Source organism: Macrotis lagotis, chromosome X, assembly GCF_037893015.1.
Source record: "Macrotis lagotis isolate mMagLag1 chromosome X, bilby.v1.9.chrom.fasta, whole genome shotgun sequence".
In the NCBI taxonomy this organism is placed as follows: Eukaryota; Metazoa; Chordata; class Mammalia; order Peramelemorphia; family Peramelidae; genus Macrotis; species Macrotis lagotis.
The window spans coordinates 97,012,983-97,025,618 of NC_133666.1; the positions used below are offsets into that span (position 1 = coordinate 97,012,983).

Sequence of the window (12,636 nt, forward strand, 5' to 3'; positions counted from 1 at the left end):
TCGAAGACAGTGGCCCCATTACTGTGACTATCCCCGTGAGGGTTGACTATAGAGAAGGGACACAGCAGAGAGAGATCGGGCCTTGGGAAACCTCGATGATTCCCATTGAGCTAAATATTTTCCCAGCGCTCATCACAGGGGCTGAGAGATGTGTGGACTTAGTCACCCATACCCAGGTCATTTTTGGTCCCGGAAGTCCCACATCCGTAAGGGTCACAAACCCCCACCCCTTTCCCACCTTGGTAAAACAGGGCCAAGAGGTAGGAAAGGCGCTGCCCTTGCGGGCCCCTCCAGCTCATGTGAACTGGGTCCACCCGGTCAGCTCTGGGCGACCACTGTTAACCGTCATGGTGGAAAATCAGAAGCTCGAAGGGATAATTGACACTGGAGCCGATTGCTCTGTCATAAATAGGGGACAGTGGAGGCGCGAGTGGCCACTCCTACAGAGCCCTCAAGCAGTGACGGGGGTGGGGGGGGGCAATAGATCTGCCATGAAAGCAGCACACGCCTTACGGTGGTCAGCTTTGGAAGAATCTGGACTCTTCACCCCACTGTGCCTACCCGACCTCCCTTATGCATTATGGGGTAGAGATATCTTGAGCCAGCTTAACCTGACACTTGCCACCCCTGATAGCCTGCGGGGAAATTAATTGGGGCCACTCTAGAGATGAGCTTTTCCCCCAGAATAACATGGATTAATAAGAAACCTATTTGGGTTGAGCAGTGGCCCCTGACAAAAGAAAAGCTCATCGTCCTCACAGACATAGTAATGACCCTCCTGCACGAGAACAAAGTGGAACCGTCCCTTAGCCCGTATAACTCCCCCGTCTTTGTCATAAAAAAGAAAGGGGGGAGTTGGAGAATGTTGATTGATCTTCGGGCAGTAAATGCCAACATGGTACCCATGGGGACCCTCCAACCTGGTCTCCCTATGCCCACTGTAGTCCCGCAAGGGTGGACTATTATAGTGATTGATGTTAAAGACTGCTTCTATAGCATTCCCCTCCACCCGGAGGACAAAGAAAAATTTGCCTTTTCCCTCCCCGCGATCAATTTCCAAGCCCCCAGTAAACGTTATCAGTTCACCGTCCTACCGCAGGGAATGGCCAATAGCCCCACCCTGTGCCAGCTTTACATGGATACTCTGCTACATCCTATCTTTTTAAACAGAAAGGGGGAGTTGGCAGGTCACTGACCCATTCAGACCTGTCTCAGGTACTATTTACCATGAATTTCCTACAAGTCAGGGATGATGGCACTACAGCCGCCCAGAGATTTTTCTCCCCAAAAGGACATGCTAAGAAAGAACCAACGCTCCTGCCCTCTCCCACCAAGGCCCTACCAGGCTCTAAAGTCATGTGGAGAGATGAAGAGGGAGGTTGGCATGGCCCTGTAACGGTAACGAACAGAAGACAGGGCCACCTGTCATTTCATCCCGAGGATAAGATAGAAGAGCCAGAAAGATGGCTCCCTGTTTACAAGATAAGAGACCTTGATTAATGCCCAACCCTACGGGGTGAGAGGAATTTCTTCCTTTTTCAGGCCTTCTGATCATCGTAGGGATCCTTGGAGGTGCTCCATCTGAAGGAAATCCGACATGGGGAATACTCCGAGTTATTCCCTCTCCCCTTCCGGTAGCACGGAACTCCCCGATCTACCCTCGCCTACTAGTGACCAATACATCGATGGGGCTCCCTTCTGCCTCGGTGGGGCCCCTCATGTGTGGCCACAGGGGAAAACATCGAGGATCCCATACCATGGAGGGATTGCCAGATGGCGGGAGGATACCCCCTTGAGGGTGAACAAGGACGCTGATTCTGGGAATCACCCTACTTGTTGTCTGTTTCTGCCGCCTAGCTAGGCGACAGAGGGGCTATATGCTTCTTACTCAGAAAGCCTTCATGGCCATAGAGACGGGGGAGGATCCCCAAGTCTGGCTAGCCGCCATGCATGACATGTGACACCTAGGGGTAAGACGAGGTAAACCCCAAGACGGGCAACTTCTCCTCACCCAGCCACCTAAGACAGGCCCTGAGGGTGTCGGGCGCCTAGGACGGGCAAGGTCCTGGGTTGAAGGAGATGACCTAAGACAGGGTTCCTCGCCCCCGGCTATCAGAGGCCAGTAGAAATGACACCGCTTAAGGCTAACCTCAGCACCGCTTAAGGTCACACCAAGTGATAACCTTGTAAAACAGAAAGGGGGAGATGTTGGGGGCGGGGGGAAGAGGCTTGGTGGTCGCTTAGCGGGGGAAACATAATCCCCTTATAAAGGAATGTTACAGAACTCGGCCCCTCATTGTTTAAGAGTTCATGGGAGGGAGGACAGGAGGGATAAAAGTGTCTGCTGAGAGGTGGGGAGGGAACGGGAATGTGATCACAGAAGAATAAAGACTCATGACCCACCTCAGGCGCTCTGTCTGGTTCTTCCCCCATCAAAGAGTGGGGGCCGGAGGTACCCCGAAGACTCACCACGCGTTGGACTGGTGAGTAAGAGGACGGACTAGCATAAAGAAGCCGGCGTTGTAAATAAAAACCCGGCAATATGTGACTCCCTCTGTCTCAGGAAACAAGTTCAACCATAACACAAAGACCCTGACCCTTTTCCTACTCTGTCCAGGCCCCTATCAACACTGAGCCATATGTTTACATGTTTGTATTACTATAACAAGACAATATATTTAACTGCTATCTTTGCCTCTGTATTCTGCTTGCTCTCTGTTCTACCCCTCCTCAAAACACTATAAAAACCCTATCCCCTGAACACTCAGGTGCTGTCTTATTTGGGTATCCTTTATCCCCAGACAGTTCCTGGGAATAAAGATCTCCAAATATATCAAATTATGGTCTCTGTCTCGCTCTTTGGGTTCAACAGATTTAAGGCAGGAAATTCATGGAGAAACCAGAATAGATATTTCAGAATTAGAAGCCAAGACATTAAAGAGAAAATGATTTGAGAAAGTCAACATAAGCAGACAAGCAGAGCAAAGAAAAAAGAATATATAATCACAGCTGCTTCAAGCTGAGACCAGCTGAGCCCATCTGACAGGAGACAGGGATAGGAATTTGATGAATTAGCACAGCACCCCCTCACTCAAATCCAATTCATGTGCTTGCCATGAGATCACTTCCCTGATGTCATGGTCTAAGGACAAAACATCAAAAACATCAGTAGAGATCTACTGTAGAATAATATAGAATAAAAGTTTCATGTCACTTTTACAAATATGTTCCAGTTTTCTTTTTAACAATTCAATAAAATTTAACAAACATTTATTAGGCACTGTGTGCAAATCATTGTCCCAAGCCCTGTGGAATACATAAATATTAGTAAGATTAATAAGATATACATGCGCAATAAGTACATGGGAAAGAAAGAGTATATCAGAAGGATGCAATATACAATGAGGAAAAGAGCTCAGAAATTGGCAAACACTTCAAATCAGGGTTTGATTTATCATTTTGTTAATTGTCTAGACTTAAAAAAATTGATGGACAAAATATTAATAATGTAAAGTAAGGGGGCATCTAGGTGGTGCAATGGATAGAGCACTAGCTCTGGAGTCAGGAGTACCTGAGTTCAAATCTGACCTCAGATAATAATTACCTAGCTTTGTGGCCTTGGGCAAGCAAGCCACTTAACCCCATTTGCCTTGCAAAAACCTAAAAAAAAAATGCAAATTAAACTTAAAAGTATCTTATGAGTATGTTACTCTCTCCATCTTTTTCTTTCTTCCTTTCTCTTTCCCTTTCTCTCTCTCTTTTTCTTTCTTTTTCTCTCTCTCTCTCTCTGTGTCTTTTCTTTCTTTCCATTTTTAAAGTTACCATAATAACACTGCTTACAGAATTATTATAGGGGACTTGTAATCAGCAGTCTATGACAGCCTGTTGAAATCTGAAATTGATGCCAAATTTTATAATAAGAAAAGGACCAAATAAGATAGATGCCCAAAACTTTGAAGTCTACCAGGAGACAGAACAGAAGCCAAGGATTCTAATGGAGGCTTAGTCATTAATAGCTCAAAACTATACCAAGACCTTTGGGATACCCTATAAAGAGAAAAACAGGTCATATATATTTACATATATATGGTGGACACTCAAGATATGTGTAGACCTCATTTAAAATTCTTTTTGGTGGGGAAAAATGTTCATGTTTGTTGATGTTTACCAAATTCATAATAAAAAAGAAAGATGACATTTAATACAACATTAAATAAAAATACTCTGTGTTCTTGGACTTTTAAAAATCTAATTTGAATTCCTTTTAAAATATATTTTTAAATAGTTAAACAAATATATATCTAATGAGATTTATTTAAGATTTTTCATTCATTTATGGGCTAGGTATGCAAAGGCAAAAAAAAAATAAAGACAATCCATGAACAGACCCTACCTTCAAGGAGTTTATATATTATTCAGGAGAAACATAACTAAGAAAATATACAGGATTGACATTAATTAAGGGCTGACATTAGGTTGACATTAACTACTTTGTAACACTACTAACAGATAAATTGTGGGAGGGAGCTCCCACTCAGATGAAAACTAAATCCTTGGAATCCAGCTAAAGGGATAAATTTCAGATCTCTGAAGGCCTCAGTTTACAAATGGTGAAATTAAAAAATCAGCTGAGATTTTAAGCTATGAAATAGCATTCCAAGGGATTAGAATTCAAACCTGGAAGAGACTTAGAAGTCGTTTTGTCCAATCATTTTACAGATGAACAAACTGAGTTTCAGAGAGGTTAATTAACTTGTTTGCCTGTATGGAGGAAGACACTATGCCCCAAAGAATACCTCAGTTCTATAAACTCTGAAACAAATATTAAAAGATGTTTAATTCATTTGAACCAATATTTAGTGTCTACTATATGCTAAAAACTGTGCATGAGATTGTGGGGCACAGAAAGAATTAGACATAATCCTTTCCCTTAGTCCCTTGCAATCCAATAGGAAGAAATACTAAAATAACTTATTACTAATGGTTGCTGAACTCATTCATTCAGAAGATTCAGATTTAGGCTAAATGTATTCTATGGTATATGTGAGGAAGAATGGATATACTTTTAAAAAGGGAGAAAATAGAGAGTACATTGAAATGAAAATTTAGAATAAATGTTTTAGATAATTATACAGACATATCCCACTTATAGTTGTCTTGATCAATGAAATTCGTTTTTTGTTAAATGTCCTTTTATTATGAACTTGATAAACATCAACAAACACTAACATTTCCCTATTCAAAGAAAAACTATATATAAAGCCATGAATCTTTACTACAAACAATTTGGGGTTGGGATTTTTTTTTATACTTCAAATTGTTCAATAGTTCTGAAAAAATATAATGATTCAACCTCATTGTAAAATCATGAAACCTATCATTGTACTTATGGGTAATTAATCATCAATGTTAGGTAAGTATATAGTTCTAAGGCATTTCTATATATTAAGTACCTAATATGTGCCCTGTAACATTAAATGGTAACTAAGAGACACTGTGGTAAAATGGAAAAAAGCACCAGACTTGCAATCATAAAACCCAGATTTGAATCTCAACTCTAATTACTACCTAGCTGTGTAACCTTGGGTAACTCACTTCACTAGTCTAATCATCAATGTCCTCATCCATAGAGTGAGAGAATTGGATCTCTAGCATCTTGTCAAGTAGAGATTTTATTGTTTGTATCATTACCCCAACATCTTGACCAGTGTTTGGCATTTCAGAGGTGCTTAATAAATATCTGTTCCTTGACTGATCCTATCAGCTCAAAAGATGGATGAAATGACCTAGAAGTCATAGGACAAGGACCATGAGTTTTTAGGATACATGAGCAGGTCATGTGTGGCAGTGCCTTTGGAGGGCAAAGTAACAGGAAATCTAGGAAGATTTAGAGGCTTTTCATATATTCAGAAGTACTGTATTGCCGGTGGTGACTCCGAGGTTATCCAAGTGGTGTGAACAGGCATATTGTTCTTCCCCACTCACTCCCCTCATGGAGTCTGGGAAGACCAGGGTTAGTGGAAGGAAAGATTGAAATGACTTGCTCATAGCTACAAAGTGCCACACTTCCTGTTGAGGTTCTTAAATGGAGCTTAATAGTGAGATATTTTGATGAGAAAAGGCATGAAGTAATTTTAACATGAGGTGCAAAAGTTGACCTAATGAATGAATAGCCATTTTTAGCCTGTAAAGTTATAGTAGAGCTGAGAGGAGGGGGGGAAAAAAGGAGGTTATCCATAGTGGCTATATTCTCAGGCTAGTCTTCAAAGCACTATTTAATCTATAATGTAGTTAAATTATCATATTTGTTTAAGTTCTGTGATTTGGATACCTAGGTCCATGCTGCTTAAGAGGAAGAAGAAAGAAAAACAAGTAGGCAGAGAAAGGAAAATTAAGAAGGAAATTATATAGTTAGGAAGAATTAAAAAGGGAAGTATAAAGGAGAAGTAGGGGAAAGATGATCATTATCTGATGATAGAAAGAAGAGAACTTATTCCTTCCTGGGAACAGGGCTGATTCAAGCTAAAAATTTAAACAATGAGTTGGATTAAATAATTTCTAATAAGTTCTGTGAATGATGTCTAGTCTGGTGGTGATAGCTGTTAAGTTTTAACGTACAAAATTTAGGCAGTAGGGATAAAGTGAGGAATATATGAGCAAGGGTTATGACTTATATTATCACATTAAGGGTAGCATCCCCCAAATTCTTCCTCTTTTTATAGCTTCTTTCCTCTACTTTTAAACCCAGGTGTTCTCTAGGTATCTCAAATCTTTTTTCACTATGTTTCCTATGGTAAGATCAGGGAATCAGAGATTTAAGGTTGAAAGTTCTCTTAAAATCTGATTCAACTCTTCATTTTGCAAATGAGAAACTTGGGGCCAGGAAGTTAAGTGACTTTCACAAATTCACATAGTCAATAAGTGACCTTGCCAGGATTCTAACTCAGATCCTTTGAGTCCAAATTCAGCATTAAATAAATTGCTAAGTTTTCTAAGGATGGGGGTCATGGTGGACATTTGTAAGGTGGAGATAATTATAGATATTAAACCTAGGCTTACTAGTATAGTAACCGCTTTAGCCCATTTTTGCAACTTGCTCTTGCTCTATAAGGTTTACACTCCAAAAGGTATTAACTGATGGTCTAGAGTACTCTGTGGATCTGTACTCTTAAACTAATACTTATGAGCTTCTTAGAAAAGTCATTTGCTAAGATAGAGTACATTTATCTAGGAAAGACATGTGGCCAAGGCCACATTACTATAGTATTGCAGGTCCAGATAGTCTTTTCTCTCCCTAGTGGAGACTTGACAAACCCTTTCTGAATGCAGTCTCTGTGGTCAGATTGCTCTGCTGGGAACTAAAAATCTATTTCTTTACCTATGACTTGCCCTGATTTTTTCCCAGATGCTGGATGGTGGTTTGTCACCTTCCAGAAGAGGAGTTCTATTACTAGATACAAAGGTGGGGGGGGGGGTAAGGAAAGAGAAATCCCCTCTTCAGAGGCAGTTCTTAGCCCGCACATAGCCAGAACTGCCAAGTTCATCCAGGGCAGAGCTATTTAAAACCCTGAAAAAGAGGATAACATTTCAGCTTGTCTAATGATGATTGCTTTCTTTAATTCTGTTAACAAAAAGTGTTCAACTATCTAAAGGTATCACAGTGTTGAAAACTCTAAAGAAATTACTAATAATTTGGTTTATTATTAATGTGAATTCTACTTATAAAAGAAAAATACAGACATGATTTCATTGTGTCCAATTATAGCCTACAGAAGTAAAAAAAAAGTGCAATATATTAGATAAGATATAGGAAAAAGATGATTGAGTACTTAATCTTCAGCTGATTAGCCAATAGTATTTTATCACTTATGACCTAAAAATGGAGGTTCATGGTTAAAAAAATGCATAGGGAAGAATGTCTCGGGGAATAGTTAGGACCACATTTTAGAAACATGCCACAGAAATTAAAAAAAAAAACCAAAACCACAAATTCTCTTTCAGGGAAAGGACTTAAAGCTAGTGGATATAAGTGGCTGATTATGAACAGCATATTTCAACAAAGCAGTATACATTCGAGTCAGTTTTTCAGACCCAGGTGTGTGTGTGTGTGTGTGTGTGTGTGTGTGTGAAGCAACTTTGGGGGGGAATCACCATAAGATAAATATAATTATATGCACTTTGCATTTGGGTTAGGACCAAATTTCCTTGTGTCCAATTATAGACTATAGAAGTAAAAAAATGTGCCATGTATTAGATAAGATATAGGAAAAAGATAATTGAGCATTTAATCTTAAACTAGATTTCTTCTGAATTTATATTATCTCAAAATCTTAACCATGGAAGAACTTTTAAAAAAATCAGTTTTCTAACATGATTTTTGGGTCATCTTACTAAAGTTTTATTTGCCTAAAGATTTATTAACATCACAAATAAGGAAAAGCATATCGATTTTGAGAAGACAATTGTCTGTATATTGTCTTAATTTTAAAATATTTTCAAGCCAGTCAATCAATTATTAAAAGAATTATTATTATTATTAAGCACTTACTATTGGTGAGAGATATTGCTAGCTAAATCCTGGGAATATAAAGAACATACTTTAAAGGCAGAGACAACATACAAACAAATTTATATACATGTGGGGAATATACAAGATAAATTGGAGGTGATCTTAAAGGGGCAGTGAGGGGAAGACAGTCAGATTGGGGAAACCAGAAAAGGCCTCCTGCAGAAATCAGACAATGAACTAAATCTAGAAGGAAGAAAGGAGAAGAGGAGGGAGAACATTCCAGTTCTTCTAGCCAGTAAAAATGTATAGAATTGGGAGATAAAAGTGTTGAGTTCTAATAACAATAAAGAGGCTAGTGCCAACTAGATTGCAGAATATGTAGAGGGGTATAAAACACCTGGAAAAGAAGGAAGGGCACCATTGTGAAAAACTTTAAAAACCAAATAAAGAAATTTATATTTGATCCTGTGGGTGATAAGGAATCATTGGAGTTTATTGAATGGGGTGAGGGGTATCAGAAATGTTTAGGTCTGCACTTATTGAAAGCTGAGTGGAGAATGGGAAAAGACCTGAAATAAGGAGGTGAAAGATTGATAAATGATTGTCTTTCATTGTCCTTTGGCTGAATAGGGCATGTATGTCAACTCGACCATGTTCTCAGTGATGGCTTGTGTATGAGTGTAGAGCATGTATAATTTGAAAATGAAGCAGGTTAATCATGTTGCAAAAATAAGACACTGGTGGCTCATTCCTGAGAGATGAAAAGAACCACAGGAAGAATTCAATAATATTGGATGGATCCTCTATGGGAGATTTACTGGAAAACAAGGATTTCATGGTATAGACTGAAAAGGAATGGGTTTATACAAGTAGAAAGATATCCACACTAAAGTAATCATTACTCACTCATAGTTCAAAATGATCTCAGAGGTTAACTAGGTTGACATTTATGGACCAATAATCCTTTCTACAACATTTTTTGTTTTTCAGTCATGTCCTGTTCATAGTGACTTGTGAACCATAATGTCTGTCTGTTGAGTTTTTTGGGCAAAGATACTGGAGTGGTTTGCCATTTTCTTCTCCAGTGAATTAAAGGAGAAGATTAAGTTCAGGGCCATATAGCTAGCAAGTGTCCTGAGGCTAGGTCTGAACTACAATCCCTCTGACTCTAGGTCTAGCCTCTATCCACTGATCATCTAAATGCTTCCTTCTACAACATACTTGACAAGTGAAAAAAACTCTCTAGTGAGGTGAGGATAGAGGTGGAGACTCAATCCTATCCCAGGAATCCCATTCCAAAAGGTTATCATTAAAATGTCAACATAAAGGAATGATAATACCTGGAACTGAATGGAGCTGGGAGTGGTAGAAGAACTCTAAGATCTGTGAGGCAGTATATCATATAAAACCAGCATGAGGGACAAAATGATCCAGGGTTTCATAAGGTCTCTAATACATTCAGGCTGCATGACCCTGGGCAATTTAATTTATCAGTCATGGTTAAAAACAAAACAAAACACAACACAAACCAAAAAACCCCAAAACAAAACCAAAACAAAACTGCAATGGCTCCCTATAACTTGTCAAATAAAGCTTGCACTGTTTTGCCTAGAATTTGAAGTCTTTTACAAACTGTTCCACCCTAACTTAGTTATTAGATACTGTAAGATTATCTATTATTATTCCTATCCAAATACTTTATGCTCTAGTTGAAACTGAAATTCTCGATGTTCTGGATATGTTCTTCATTCTTTCACTTCATTTCTTCTATATGTATTTTTTTCATTTTTCATTTTTGTATCCCCAGTACTTAGCAGAATGTCTTGTACCTACAGCCACTTAATAAATGTTTGGAAATAAATATAAATAAAATATCTAAAATAAAATATTAACATAACAAAGAATAAGTATATAAAATTGTCTTAAAATAAAGGACATCTGTAGATGGGTGACATTACCAAGATCATTAAAGGGAAAGATGCAATAGTTTAAAGAACATATTTGAATTTAAGTTTATTTTATTAAATTTACAAAGCAGTACAAGTTACTTCTAATTTTTTATTTTATTCACAATTGGTTGGTTGAACAGAAATAAACAGTAACTGCAAATAGACTTTTTTTCCAAATAGAAATGAAGTTCAAAAAAACTGTATTATGGTAACAGGTCAGAGTTGTAGTAAAAGCTCAATTCTATTACATTTCTGGCTCTCCTAGTTTTATTCCTTCCTACCTACAAAGTCTTGGTCATCATTACATTCTTTGGGGAACATAAAACTTGGCTTTCTAAAGTTATTTTATAATTACAGTGATAGATAAAAATATATCTATGTCTTAAACTAACCAAGAATATTTAGGATATGCAAGAGCAAAATGAAAGTAGAAACTGCACTAGAAGCTTATGCTCAACCATTATCTGAAAACATCAACCAACACTTCCCAGATTATAAATTATATTGCTGAAAAACAAGTCCTGTATTTACCAGATAATCTCAACCAGCACAATTTAATTGGCAGCATAACTAGTTTAAAACAGACAAAAACAGGTTTACTAACTCAGAGGCACTTAGAAAATTTAAGTGTAAGAACGTGAATACTGTTCACAGAATGCCTTACTTTACATATTGGTGAATTTATTGCTCCAAATATAAGAATAGAGTTCTTACTAGTACATTTAAGAATTACTGTGTCTGGGGGTGTCTAGGTGGCGCAATGGATAAAGCACCAGCCCTGGAGTCAGGAGTACCTGGGTTCAAATCTGGTCTCAGACACTTAATAATTACCTAGCTGTGTGGCCTTGGGAAAGCCACTTAACCCCATTTGCCTTGCAAAACAAAACAAAACAAAAACTAAATAAAAAGAATTACCGTGTCCAGAAAAATCTCAGATTTTCTGACTAACCAAATACCAAACACAAACATATGACAAATGAACTAATTTATACTCAAAACTTAGGTGGCTAGGTGGCACAGTGGATAGAGCACCAGCCCTGGAGTCAGGAGTACCTTAGTTCAAATCCGGCATAAGATGCTTAATAATTACCTAGCTGTGTGGCCTTGGGCAAGTCACTTAACCCCATTGTCTTACAAAAAAAACCCAAAACAAAAAACCTATACTCAAAACTTAGATTGTATACAGTGAATTCCAAATTTAACAAATGTTATGCTGAAGAATTTTTGCCCAATCTCTTCCCAAAGTTTTCCTAAAAAATTAAATATACATACTCATTCTCTGATACTTTGAAAAATGTGTTTTGATATATTTCTATTCAAGAAAATTTTTTTTTCAACAAAAGGAATTAGAAAATCTTGGTTGAGAAAGGGAATGGACAACTGCTTAGGAATAGTTATTTTAGATCTGAGGTCTGTAAAACAGTATAAGCTTCACTGGGTCTACCCAGGGATATGGATCATATGGCAAGAAGCTGCACCTTCTGGCTACTCACCAGTCACTTATCTTCCCTTTAATCTTCAGGAAGTATCTCTTGAATTCCAACCCATCACCCTTGGAGAGCCAGAAGTCCACTAAGATCTCATCCATTTCTACTAAGTTCACTTTGAAAATGAGTTTATTGTTTCTTCCATCAGTGATTGATACTGTGACCTGATTCATATAACTCTTCTTCCAATGATAACCTAATTTCTCACAAGCATCCAATTTGGTAAAGAACTGTGTCATCCTCTTAACTAAATGCTGCCAAGGATTCTGTGAAGAACCTGGGTTGCCAAGTAACTGACTATTCAACAGCATATGGTCAGGACATGCAGATTGGGAGAAAGTGATCCCTTTAATCAGTTTATCAATATAAGGACTAGTGTCCCACAAAGAAAGACCGGTTCGTGGCTCTGGTTGAGAACTGGAAAACTTCACTTTTTCTTTACTGTGAGACTGGTGAAAAGTCCAACTTTGATTGTTATGTACTTAGAAAATACACTTGGGGAATCTGAAACTCCTCCTGAAGAAGCTCAAGGCCTCTTTGCACCTTTCTTAAATACCTTAGTGTACCATCTGTCTTTTTTAATTTCTGGTATTGTAATTCTTAATCCTGGATTCTCATTTAGAATTTTATGCAGCAAGGCTAATGGGGGCGGAATCAATTTTCTTCCAAGGTATGAGGTATGGTTTTTTTC

At 38.4% G+C, this 12,636-nt stretch overlaps 1 protein-coding gene and 1 pseudogene across 5 annotated transcripts in view; both read right to left on the reverse strand.

Moving 5' to 3' along the window:
• PALM2AKAP2 (PALM2 and AKAP2 fusion) overlaps positions 1–12,636 on the reverse strand; it is a 534,014-nt gene that overhangs the window by 208,804 nt on the left and 312,574 nt on the right. The window lies entirely within an intron of this gene.
• The window catches only part of LOC141497378 (serine/threonine-protein kinase Chk1 pseudogene), a 39,841-nt pseudogene continuing 27,205 nt past the window's right edge, over positions 1–12,636 (reverse strand).